The sequence below is a fragment of the Acomys russatus genome, chromosome 23 (genome assembly GCF_903995435.1).
Source record: "Acomys russatus chromosome 23, mAcoRus1.1, whole genome shotgun sequence".
Lineage (NCBI taxonomy): Eukaryota > Metazoa > Chordata > Mammalia > Rodentia > Muridae > Acomys > Acomys russatus.
In genome coordinates, this window is record NC_067159.1 from 17,535,429 (window position 1) to 17,549,809 (window position 14,381).

The window sequence follows — 14,381 nt, forward strand, 5'->3', positions numbered from 1 at the left end:
GAGCACGGAGTTCATGGGCCACCTTTAATCAGGGATGTGCTGCAGCCTTCCTAACAGAGAAGAAACTATATTTAAAAACAACTCTCAAGCTCCTGAGTGAGTAGAAAAGGTCGTTTCAGTATCTAATGAGTAACGGCCATTTGGTTGTGTTGCACAGGAGTGCTACACATAGGTGTGTGATGTCATCTGGGACACATTATCAGGAGACATGTGCCTAAAGGGGCAGAAGCTATGGAGCATTTCTAAGCTTGAGAAATGAATCAAACTGACTTTCCAAAGTCCTCTGGGAACACACATAGAAACATGACCAGGGGGGCATCCTCTGCGCAGCTATGATCAATTCCCAAAGAATTTTCTGGGGATTTACAGCCAGGCAGGCCACTCTCTGACCCAATTATACAACTAACTCAAAGACAGACACTCATTTCCAGGAAATGTATCAAGCTTGAATCACAGTCACTATAATAAGTTTAAAAGAAAAGGGCATGAAACTCTACAGATGAAACTTATTTTGTCCAGTTCTGGAGTTATTTGCCAGGCATCAACCTTGAAGAGCTCTCTCCCTTTCTTCATAACTTCTCAAAAAGACCCTTGGTTTGCTACTGACAATACCGGGAATGAAGAGGACCATGTGTTGTTCCAACGGTAATTGATGTCATTGAACTGGAATCCCAGCTTGATCTCTTTACTACATGACCATTTCTGGGAAAGCTGTCTAATGTTTCCGTCTTTTGGTTCATTATTTTGTTATTGGGGGTACACATGGAGTTCTGAGGACAGCTTCAGGGAGTCAGTTCTCTCCTCCAGTCTGACTGAGGCAGGCTCTTTCTTCAGTTCAATCCTCCCACCTTATTGGAGCACGTTCATGTGTTTCTGCCTACCTGTGTTCTCCAGGCTGGCTGCCCGTGAAGCTTCTAGGCAATTCTCCCATCTTGCTGTAGGAGTGTTGAGATTACAGATACATGTTTTCTAGCACATCAGATTTTTTTTAATGTGTGTCCTGAAGATAGACCTGAGGTTGTCAGGCTTACATAGCACACGCTTAGACATGTTGAGTCATCTCATCTGCACTGTCTAACTTTTTGGAGACTTAGTTTTCTCACTGTAAATGATACCAGTGTCATCTACCTTTCCAACAGTTACACAGGTCGATGTGGCCAGATGGGTTAATTACCTTCTTCCCTGCACTAAAAATTCCCCACAATGGTTATATCTAGAGGCTAGGATGTATCTCAGTGGTTGGAATAGTTCTTGGCCTGCAGAATCCTGGCACCCATCTGCAGCACCATGTTACCTGGGTGTGCTGGTGCACTCCAGTAATCCCAGGACTCAGAGGGTCAAGATAGGAGGATTAGAAGTTCAAAATCAGGGCAGAGGAAATGTCTCAGGGAATGAGGAGCTTGCTACACAAGCTTGAGAGTTGGAGTTTAGATTCCAACATCTACTAGGGCAGCCACTTGGGACCCCAACTGTCAGGAGGCAAAGACAGATTCCCCAAAGAAAACCTACTATCTAGATTAATGTGGGTTCAATAAGAGACCCTGCCTCAATAAATGAGGTGGAGAGCTCTCAAAAAATGCACACATGCATCTGTACACTATACATGAGAACACACATGTACACATACACACACACACACACACACACACACACACACACACACACACACACAAGTTTGAGATTATCCTTGGCTACAGAAGGAGTTTGAGGCTAACTTGGGATACAGGAACTCTTGTCTCCAAAAAAGAAATAAGTGATTCCATCTACCTACAGTGTCCTCATGAAAAATGAATGAGTGAGCACAGGTAGAAGGCAAGCCTAGTGTGTGTATTAAAACCTCCAATAGCGTTGGCTTTACTTTCATATGTCAAGAGCTATGTACACTGAACAGTCTAGACATGTAGCACAATACACATATCCTCTCGTTTTTTTCTCTCCACTATTCTATTGGCAGACTCCCAGGGAAATGTTAGGCTGTATTATTTAATACCTCTCATTTGCCAGTCTCCCTCATAAATCAGGATTGCTACAAAAGACCGTTCTGTTATCTTCACAGATACTGACACTTGTGTTTGATTTCCTAGTGGAACTGTTTCAGACTGGCTGACCCTAATCCTAGCAGAAATAACTTCTAAAACCTCATGACAAAAATATAGTCTTTCAACTTACTCTCCCCAAATGAGAGCTACACCCTCACCCCACTGGCCCCTCAGATGTGTCCAATCATAGCCTCAGAATTAAGAAAGCAGTCTGTTTAAATCTGGCATATGAAGCTGTAAAAGAAGGGGGAAAATGAGGTCCTGGATTTTGCTTCAAGGAGTAGGAGGAAGAAAAGCTATCATCGGCTAGTTGCTAGGAGGGAGCAAGCGCTCATCCCTAAATACAAGTCAGTGGGAAAAGCAGGAAAGGTTTGGGGAAAGAAAATAACTTTAACCTCAAATTAATTAATGAGCAAAGTATCACATGGCAAGAATGTGGAAGGGGAATTCTAGGAGGAAGGAAATGTGAGAGCAAAGATTTACCTTCTAGAAAGCACAGGACATAATACCAGGAAACGTGTGTCATCTTCCCAAGCTAGAACTTAGGACAAACAAAAATTAGTACAGAGGCTGGGGCTGTGGTTATCTCAGCTGCTGAGCTCCTACTTAGCACACACAAAGCTCACACATGCACACACACACACACACACACACACACACACACACACACACACACACGGGGAGAAAGCGGGGAGAGAGAAACTGAGAAACTTGGGGTTGGGGAGGGAGAGAGAGGAGGGAGAGGAGGTTAAGATTTGAAATTTTTTTAAATTGAAGATATTTAGAAAAGAGCTGGGAGATGATTAGAATAAATAAAGGAGAAAACCAGAAAAGCTAAATGGATAATAATAAAATAGCCTAAGTGATGCTATTCTAGAGTGGTAAACCTGACAATATATAAAAGCTAAGATTGAAACAAAGAAGCTAGAAGGAATACCTAATAGGATAGATGAGAAATTAAGTTATTATAGTAGCAGTATAGGAAAGACATTAGATGTAAAATGTACAAATCTTGATCAGTGATTTGATTTGGATGTGAAAAGAAATTAACTAGCCCTCGATTTGAAAGATCTTGTACCAAGCTGCTTACAAAAAAAAAAAAAAAAAAAAAAAAAACCTGGCTCTTCCAAGAAATTATCAAAGCTAAGTGTGATGGTACAAGCTTGAAATTCCAGTTCTTTGGAGGTAGATGAAGGAGGATCAAATGATCATTCTCTGTTGCTTAATGAGTTCAAAGCCAGCCCTGGCTACATGAGACCCTGTCTGAAAAAAGAAAGAGGGTGGTAGATGTTAGGGAAAGGAAAGAGGAGTGGAGAAAGGAACAAGAGAGAGAGAGAGAGAGAATGATGCCTTTTGTTTATCTTTCTGAACAAGCTATAATAGTGTGCCATTTCTGACGACCCATTTGAAATTGCAGAGGTAGGAATGGCTTTCTCTGTTATTCACACACAGGAGTACTGTCTATGGAAATGATAGGCTTTTGGATAGTGGATGGAAGAGAAAAGGATGATAGACCCTGAGGCAAAGGAGGGAGTAAATCTCTTCCTTTTTCAGGTTTGTTTGGACAGTCTGTCTCTTGTTGGTAAAGGAGTCAGAAATGGGTAACAGGAGGCATTTCCCAATCACAGTATATCATCCCTCAGGACAGGGCTGGGCTTTTTGTTTTGTTTTGTTTGTTTTTTGAGACAGGGTCTCTCTGTATAACCTTGGTTGTCCTGGACTCGGTTCATGGTCCATGCTGGCCTCAAACTCACAGAGATCCTCCTGCCTCTGCCTCCCTGAGTGCTGGGATTAAAGGCGGGCGCCACCTCGCCTCGCTGTTTTTTATTATTATTCACTGACATGTCTCTAGGGTCAGAAGGAGTCCCTAGCAAAGAGTCTTTAAAAGAAAAAAAAAATGGTGTGAAACAAATAAGGAACACACTTAGCACCTCTGATCTTCACACACAAACAGACATACCACTCTCTCTCTCTGTCTCTCTGTCTCTCTGTCTCTCTGTCTCTGTCTCTCTGTCTCTCTCTCTCTGTCTCTCTCTCTCTCTCTCTGTCTCTCTCTCTGTCTCTCTCTGTGTCTCTGTCTCTGTCTCTCTCTGTCTCTCTCTCTGTCTCTCTCTCTCTGTCTCTCTCTCTGTCTCTCTCTCTGTCTCTCTCTGTGTCTCTGTCTCTGTCTCTCTCTGTCTCTGTCTCTCTCTGTCTCTCTCTCTCTCTTCCTCCCTCCCTCCCTCTCTCCCTCCTTCCCTCTCACACCAGGCATATAGACTATTCATTCTTCCAATCCCTCCCATGTTTGCCAAAAAATAAAAATAAAACACCTGAAACATCAAAGAGCCCATTGTGAATTCTCATACCCTTGCAAAGTTGTTGGGGTGGTTAATTGCAGAAGAATTGACTAAGGAAACAGAAACTATCTAAACCAATTTATTTATGAAGCCAAACACATTGGTCACATGCTGAAGAAAGAGGCTGCAGTAAGGCATGTGTAACTGCTTGGCTTCTTTCCTCCATCTTGTTTTGTGTGTATAGACTCACAGGATCAGAGACGCCTCTTGTGTCCATAGAGGACTGCACCCAGGACTCCCTGTTGGTATCAAAATGTGGATGCTCAAGTCCCTTACATAAAATGACAATATTTGCATATAACCTACATACATACTCCCTGTACTTTAAATCGCCTCTATGTTGCCTATAATATATAATACTATACAGATGCTACTTAATTATTATACCATAGTGGTCAAGGAGTGATGATAGGCAAAAGCCTGTACATACTTAATACAGATGCAATTTTTATAACTTATTTTTCAATTCACATCTAGTTAAGTACATAGACAAAAAAACAACCCTGGGTAGAGTAGGCCAAATATATATTCATCTACAGTCTACAGCCTTAAAATATGAATGGTGGTGTGGAGTGATGATTCTCTGTAAAGTGCTTGGCACATACATGTCAGGAGCCCGTGTAAAATGTCTGGACATGGTGGCATGTGCTTATGATCTAGGAGCTCAAGTCATAAGTCAGTAGCCTGTCAGCCTATGTCACTTGGCGAGTTCTAGGTCAACTGGGAGACCCTGGTTCAAAACACAAAATGGCTAGTGCCTGAAGAATGGTGTCCACAGTTAACCTCTGGCCTATATACTCAAACTCACACACAGGCAACACACACACACACACACACACACACACACACACACACACACACACACACACATATATATATATATACATATATATATATATATATATATATATATATATATTAGTTAAATATGAATGGTAGATATTTGCCCCTTAGAGACTGGAATAGTTTCCAGAATCAAGTACATTTATCTGGGTACTGTAAGAGGTTACCACACAGCCATTTTTGAAGAATCTGAGGAATGAATTCTAGAAACCATTAAAAACATCACAAGGCATGGAAGTTGGTGTGGAGAGAGGACATCAAGGTAGGTTCTTTGGACAAACTCCGAGCAGTAAAAGGATATTATTCCACGCACAGTTCATGAGTCAGGCTAGTGTTGACATCAGAAGCCTTTAACGTCAGGCCCACCCATCCGGACTCCTTAAATGAAATAGTGTTTTCCTTTCCTACTTCCTGAGACCTAATCATGGCTTCCTTGGGTTGGTAGCATCAGTTTGCCTAAAAGTTCATAAGATTAAAAGGATGTTTCCTTTTCAGAAAGCTTCTCCTAAATGGCTAAATGTGACTTCAAGCCTTGAGTTTCAAACCAGATAATACTCGGGGGATGACGTGCCCAACTCTATTTAGTATTATTACGTGCCTGCTGCATGCACCAGGGGAATACTGCTCCAGGAGTAAATAAGGCTGTCTGTCTCTGCTGAAGTGCAAGCACTATTTATATGTATATAAGAACGTGTGTAAGTATCAGACATGTGAGCAAAATGGGGACAGCATAAAATGACAACATCTTTAAGTCAAATCGCATGCTCCAGCCCACAGTCTCCCTCATCTCACCTGAAGTCAATTCTGTCCCTCCAGCTTCTCGGTCCCTAGAATTGGATTTTTCCTCATGTGAACTTGTAGTCCCAGATATTCAAGAGGCTAAAACGAAGGTATCGCTTTGGCCCAAAAGTTTGATGCCATCCCGGGTAGTGAGACACATCCATCTCAAAACAAACAAAGAACATTTTCAGGCCGGTTGTGGTGGCACCTGCCTGAAACCCCAGTTCTTGGGAGCCATAGGCAGATGAATCTCTGCAAGTTTGAGTCCAGCTTGGTATACTAGTGAGTTCAATATAGCCAAGGCTATGCAGTGAGACTCTATCTCAAAATATTTTTTTTTAGTTCATTCTGCTTCCTCTCTTTCTTTCAAATTCTATACCTGATATGACAGGTCCTATGGAATCTTCCATAAAGCAAGTTGAGAAATCCACAGCTTCTCAAAGCCCTCATGAGTATTGCAATGTCCATACTGGGCTGACATCATTAGACTCCTGACTGGCCTCTATAAGCTTCCCCTTGCCTCTCTTCCTCACACCACTCTCATTTTTATCCACAACAGAACAGCCAGTATCATCCTTTAATATAAACTGATCATAGCCAGGTGTGGTAGAGCATACCTGTAATCCCATCACTCACGAAGCAGAGGCAGGCAGATCTCTGTGAGTTCGAGGCCAGCCTGGTCTACAAAGAGAGTCCAGGACAGCCAAACTTACACACACACACACACACACACACACACACACAAACCTGTCTCAGGGTGGGGTAGGGGGACTAAAAAATACACTGGTCAGATTGTGTCATATTTTCTGCTTAATACTCTCTTGTAAATTCACATATCAGGGGGAAAAAACAAAAACAAAGTCCTTACAGTGGCATACCAGACGTGAGATGACAATGACACTATCGTTCCTACTTCCTGTCTTACTGCTCTTGGTGTCAGCCATATTTGTCCTCTTGGAAGTTTTTGGAACAAAAGATACCTCATATCAATAGATAGAGAGTGAGTAGATGATAGATAGAAAGATGGTAGATAGAAGATAGATAGAGAGATAGATAGAGAGATAGATAGAGAGAGAGAGAGAGAATTGATAGATCATACTCGGTCTGTGAGGTATTTTATAACATGTCACAGTAGCCTGTTTACTCTCTTTGTGTGTGTATGTGGGGCATGAGGAGACTATTCCTAGGGAGATGTGAACAAATACCTACCAAATCCAGAGAGGGAACTAAGGACATCACTATAGTAATGATATCACCAAACTCTAACTTGGCAAACCAATGAGTTTATCGGAATTCTTTATAAAAGTATTGCTCTTATTAAAAATGACATACCATGCAATCAATATGATACAGAGAGATTTATTTGGGGACAAGGGAAGGAGAAAGGAGTTGGAGTGGGCTATCAGGGTAGAGAGATGGGGTTGAGGTGGGGGCTCCCTTAGAGAAAATGCGAGAGAAGTGCAGGAGTAAGAGAGTGATGAGGTAACAAGTTGGCCCTTTTATAATCTGGCACATACCTGGTGGTGGCAGGTGATGATATCATAACTCTCTAGGCAGCCGGGGGGTGGGGGGGCAGGCTTGTGAAGTTGCTTATATGGTAACAGTGTGAACACAGGGTTATTTATAGGAGCATGGACAACTCAAAGACAACCATATTAAATACCACCCCAGCATGGATGGCAACTGTTCAAAGGTGGAACCCTGGAGCTCTCTGCACAACTTATAGGAAGTGGGGCATGTTAGAGAATCTTCTCGTCTCAATGGTCTTTGCTTCTTATACAAAGTTTAGGAATGGTGGGGACTTGTAACTCTAGAAAGTATCATGGACATCCTGAGACTTCTGAGTTGTTTTTTCCTGAGTCTTAAAAGGCCTCCCTTTAGAACTTCCTGCATCTTCATGAAATTTGCTTCAGGATATTATCTTTCATTTCAGAGAAGATGATACATAGCAGTGTGGGAAGGTGTTTGTGGGTGGGTGTGTGGGTGCGAGTGGGGTATGTGTGTGTGTGAGTGTGTGTGTGTGTGTGTGTGTGTGTGTGTGTGTTTGCTGTTCCTTATGCTTGTTTTATTTTTGTGTATCCTAGTAGAATGAAAGCTTCTTTGGAAAAACCCACACCCATCTTTGCAATCTGTAGACATTCAATAAATATTTGTTGGTGCATAGCTTATTATAAGGAAACAGGAGCAGTAAGTACCCTGAAGTGACACATTTAAAGTACAGAAACATTGTAAAAATTCATCTGCAGCCTGGGTTACAAATTTTTTCCTACAACCAATTAAACTTCTTACATGTATGGATATCTCTTGCTTTATGGGGTCCATCTTTTTTGAAACAATGACAATTTGTAATCTATTCTGATGGTGTTGAACCCACACATAGTACCTACTTAACACTTCCCACAAGCAGATGAACATCAGAGAGTCAGCTCTTCAGCTAAATAGACAAATTCCTGGGGATCAGGCAGAGAATGGTCTGGTTGTTCTCCCAAGAATTTACATGGGGTATGCATTATTTACTCCACTATACTCAGGTGCAAGAAATGTCATGTTGCTGCTTTTTTCTTTGTTTGAGTTCTTTATTATAGTTTTGTTGTTTGGTTTTGTTTTTGTTTTGTTTGGTTGTGTTGTTTTGTGTGTGTGTGTGTGTGTATGTATGTATGTGTTTTCTGTCTTTAAATCAAATTCAATCAATTTATTTTACTCCTCTGCAACTAAGCATGAATTGAGATTTTCTGTGCTGAGTCCTAAGATCAAATTTCATGCTTCATCCACTTTGGCACTGTCAGCAGTCCTATCAACCCAGTATTGGGAGAAAATTTGACACAGGTACATGACACCTTAGACATGTCTGTTGGAGGAGGGTGCAACTGTGTTTTTAAATGCTAATTTAGTTCCATGGGCATTGTTATGAATGTTGAACTATCCCCTGTAACCCTGTAAGGAATGTTTCCCAATTATCCCTGATTGGCTAAATAAAGATGCTGAAGTCTATGACTGGGTAGAAGAGATGGAGGTGAAGTTTTAGATGCCCAGGTTTGAGTTTGAGAGAGGAGGAAATGGAAGAGGAAAAGGAGAAGAGGAGAGAGAGAGAGAGAGAGAGAGAGAGAGAGAGAGAGAGAGAGAGAGAGGAATCAGGAGAAGGCAAGATAGCACTGAGCACATGGCTATAGGAACAAACTGATAGAGCAGAAACTACCCTGGGAGTCATCAGATTGGCAAGTGATTGGTTTTTATGTGGGTTTTAAAGGTACTAGGATTAGAGTAGCTCAGAATCTGCCCAGCATAGTCCTTACAGCTTAAAAATAAATGATAGTCTTTCTGTGTCAGTCACTGGAGAACTAGCTGGTCAAAAAAAGCTACCACCTTAATAATTTACTGTACTGATTAATATAGAAAGAATAATTAATCTCTCTATAGATGTCTACCACATCCAGGTGCTCTGGTACATGACTGGTACACTCAGGAAACTTCCAATAATCAGAAAGAATTCAAGGTAAGCGTGGGTTACAAATTTTTTCCTACAACCAATTAACTTTCTTACCTATATAGGTATCTCCTGCTTTATGGGGTCAGTCTTCTTTAAAACAATGACAATTTGTAATCCTTCCTCCTCCATCATCCTGAATTCTGAAGATTTATAAGTTCAGCGTGAATGGTGTGTGTTTAAGTATAAGAGAGAGGAGGAGAGAGAGAACATATTCTATGTAACAGTACGGACCTAATCTACTTCTTTTTTTAATTTGAAATAAAATATATAAGGTAAAAATTTAACTTCAAGAATGATTATAATGTAAGATTCCAGGTACCCTGAACTCAGCCATCATAACAGTAACAGTGTTAGCTAAGCCATATGAGATTCCAGGTGGCTTGGGCTTAGCCATCATAACAATAACACTGTTAAGCAAGTTAAGAATTGCAGGCTGAAGTTAAAAATTCTCCTCTAGCCTCCAATTCCACCATGACCTCGGAATTTACTGTCCTCATCTCATCCTACTTGGAATTTACTACCTCAGACCCCCATTCACCTAAAAGGCCACCTATTGTTAGCCTATTACTTGTTAACTAACCACAGTTGCTGAGTTCTGCTTCTGTAAAGGGTATTTAAACCCTCCACTTTTACAGAACGAGGTCTTCCAACTCTTCTGAGCTTGGTGGACCCGGACAAGTCAGCTTAATAAAATTCCTTTGCTTTTGCATTGACTCTGGACTCTGACTCTCAATTGGGCATACGTACGTACATACATACATACATACATACATATGTAAATATCATACGAAAAACACAATCAAGTAGAGTATCATAGCTTATGCCTGTGATCCCAGCACCAGGAAAGGTGGGGCAAGAAGATCATGAGTTGGAGGCCAGCCTGGCCATTATAGCAATATGTTGTCTCAAAAAAAATTATAATAAAATTTCTAAACTAAATGTACAAATTTAAAGACAATACAAAGTTGAGACTTGATTCAATGGAGTAGACTTTATCAGAGAAGTGTTTCTGTAATAAGTAGTGGATTTGAATGATGCCTAGAACCAATAGGGAAAGCTAGAAACTTCCCAACAAAGAAGGGCCAACTCTCTCAATGGTATATCACAGGGGAACAAGAGAGGGCATACAATCAGGAAACAGTGAGTCATATATTGGGAAAAAGAGCTATAAGGTCAAGATGTGGGACACCACATACAGGATGTTCTACAGCATGGCAGAAAGACAAATTTATGGTGTGGAGAGTTCTTCTGGAAACCCAAGCACATCACGAATGAGTCAACGCAAGCTTAGATTCTGGGAAGAGAAATCAGGAATTAAAATGCTCTCATGAAGAATTGGTAAATGATCCCCAAAGGAAAAAGAAGACCAAATACCACAGTGAACAATCATCAATGCTGGTATTGAGTTCTCCATTCCAACTGAAACATAAGATTTTCAGTGCATTGTTCACCCAGAATACTTCAGTCACTGCATTTGCCAAATCCAATTTCTCCTTCAGCCTGGCCATAAGTGTATACACAGAGAGTCGGTGACAAAGAGAACTCTGAAGCCAACTATCCCAGTGTTCTGCCATGATAGCATACTTGGAAACACTTCTTTACCTGGGGAGTAAAAAACCCTTAAAATGGATAAGGTGGCTCAGTGGTTAAGACCGCTGGTGGCTCTTCCAAAGGACAGGGTTCAAGTCCCAGTAACCTCATGGCTGCTCACAACCATATTACTCCACTCGCAGGGCATCTGATGCCCTCTTCAGGCCTCCATAGGCACTGGACACATGTGCACAGACATACATGCAGGCAACACACCCACACACATAAAATTATTAAAGACATAGGACAAATACACAGCATTAATATCACAGTGGTGAACTTCACTGAGGGGTCTGGTGCTTGGTGACAGTTGCTAGGACTCAGGTGTGCATCTTCTTATTCCTAAGATGCATTGAATCTTTACTATGAAGTGGATGATTGTGTAAAATAGCTACAAACATTTTAGTTATAGCACAGGTGATTAAGATGTGTGATCAAACTGAGTAAAATGTCATTTGTTTTAATAAATTAAATGCATTTATTTCTCCCAGGGTGCTTCTCTACAAAGAGCTACTGATCTCTGATTCTTTGTTGGATGTTCAAATGGAATGGATTTTTCCACAGTCCCTCCTGACCTGTGAGGGAAATACTTACTTAAGCAAACAAGTTTAATGCCAACAAAACAAAACACCATGCCATGTGAGGAGAGAGAAAGCCATGATTTTGACTTGAGAAAAGAAATGACTTTGTGGAAAGAACAGCATTTTAGCTGGCAATTAAAAGATCAATTGAATTGTAAGAAGCAACAGGAGCATTGCAAACTGAGTAATACTAACAGAGCAATGAGATGCGAAAGTACAGGGTTAAATTGAAGAACTAGCAATTCATTCTGTGGTTGGAGCAGTGGGCACTGGGGAGATGGTGGTGGAAGATGAAACAAGACTATGGAGAAGCATGAATCTGAGACTCCGGAATGGTAGCCAACCCAGAATCGCATTCCTGACCAATGACAACCTCATCTGAATAAGTAGGTGGCTTCTTGCGTCTGCTTTGAAGGATAGCATTGGCTACGATGCTTAAGCTCTCAGACTACTTAAAACCAAATTAGTTCATTCTACTTGATAATCACAAATGATAATCTTAGAATCGTTGTAGAAGAAAACCCAGCACCAATGCGTTGAGAAATCAGGCTTCAGACCACAAAATGACATGGCGCACCCACAGAGGAGGAGGCTCAGCCATGCTGGCCAGTTGGTCAAATGAGACTGCTAAGTAGGAAGGCAAACTCTTCCAAGAAAGCACATTGGGAAACTCTGTCTCTCGTGTAAGCAGTTGAAATCTTCCCTTCCAAGATCAAAAGAATGTGGAAATGAGATGGGCTGGATCTCAGTATGGGAAGAGTCCAGTACAGAGCCCTGTGAGGCTACAAGGCAGAGAAACCAAGAAAGAAGGCCTGTCCACTCTACAGCCTTGATTGAGGTTTCCAAAAATACCTGGTGTTGAGTCCCATCCACAGAGTAAGGCAGAATTGCTGCAGCTGAGCCCTGAAAGTGGGGTTCTCTCTCTCTCTTTTTTTTTTTTTTTAAGAACTTAAATGATTTGCATGCACAATTAGAAATGAAGTTTTCAAATCTAAAGAAAGCTGGATCCTGTTTATTAGAAAGAGATATGCTGTAATTAGAGGAGTGGCCCTGCCATCTTAAAATTTAATATATGATTGGTCCTTACCTCCTTGCTGTCCATCAAGTTCATCTGTTACTGTGCATCTATCCAGAGTTGAGCATGCGCAGTCCCTTGCTGTGCTCTCGTGTTGTTTGCCAGCTGTGGATCATGATTATGGACTTCTCTCAGTCTCAGCCCAACAAGCCTTCCCTGATAGAGCATTGAACACCCTTCTCCTGGGGTTGCTCTCACCCTGTCTCTTAAAGGTCTCATGCTAAGGGGAAGTTCAAAGGGATTTGTTTCTGCACAGCTGCAAGTCTCTGTGTCATTTATTTTGTGTGGTACCAAAATGTGGGCAGGTAGTTCATGCTCATAAACTCAGCACTAAGGTGGCTGAGACAGGAAAAGCACCATGAGTTTGAAGTCAGCACAAGCCATGGTTTTAGGTCAGCCTGGATTACGGGGTGAGACTCTGCCTCAAAAACAAAGTAAAGCAACACAGAGGGTATGAGATATTGAAGAAGGCGGGAGTGGGGGATGGGGAGAATCCAAGATGATGGCGCCAAACAAATACCCTGTTTGATCAGCAGGACAGTGGTAATTGTACAGTGACCTAAGGACCTATCTGAGATATAGAAGAAGGAGGAGGAGGAGAGGGAAGAGAGGGAGGAGAATAAATTACAATAAAGTGGACACAGAAACACATAGTGGTAGTCCACGAGGATTTGGAAGCCTGATATAAGAAATGAATATAATTATAACAGAGAGAATACATGCATGAAATTCTCAAAGAATCATTTTTTTAAACTTCCAAAAATGTGAGTTTGAGAGGCAAGAGCAGCTAGGTATGTGGTCCACATCTGTAATCACAACACTTGGGACACAGAAGCAGGAGGTTTAGGACTTCACACTCATTTTCACTACATGGCCAGTTTAAGGCTAGGCTGGCTACATAAGACTCCATTATATGCCAACACTCGGGAAACAGAGGCCAGCCTGGTCTACAAAGCAAGTACAGGACAGTCACAGCTATACAAAGAAACCCTGTCTAAAATAATAATAATAATAATAATAAATTTTTTTAAAGACTCAATTACAAAATATCAAACATAGGGCTGGAGAGATAGCTCAGTGCTTAGCAGCACTGGTTGCTCTTCCAGAGGGCCCAGGTTCAAATCCCAGCTCCTACATAGCAGCTCACAACTGTCTATAGCTCCACTGCCAGGGGATCTGGCACCCTCACACAGACTTACATGCAAACAAAACACCAATGCACATAAAAAGAAATAAATCTTATTTTTAAAAAATCAAAAATAAATACATGACTAAACAAACAAAACCACAACTGCAATGGAATTCCCTTCCAAAGAGATCTGTGGACCACCTAAACAAATATACATAAGTATTTATTGACTTATCTGGGTAAAGTATAAGTAAACATTTACGTGAAACACCAAAATAAAACAGGGAAAAAGAGGCCCCAGAGCACTACACGTGTGCATTATTTTTTCTGTTGATAAAGGAATCAGTATAATATAGGAAAGTATCTCGAGATAGTCTTACCTGTCCCCTAGCCCAAAGCCCCACACTCAGGCAAGTACCCTTTGCAATTTACAATCCCATGAAATTCCTGAGCTTAACCCCTACCTCAGGAGATTTTAGTGGAGAAAACACTGAGCTCTTTTAACCCCACTTGCTCTT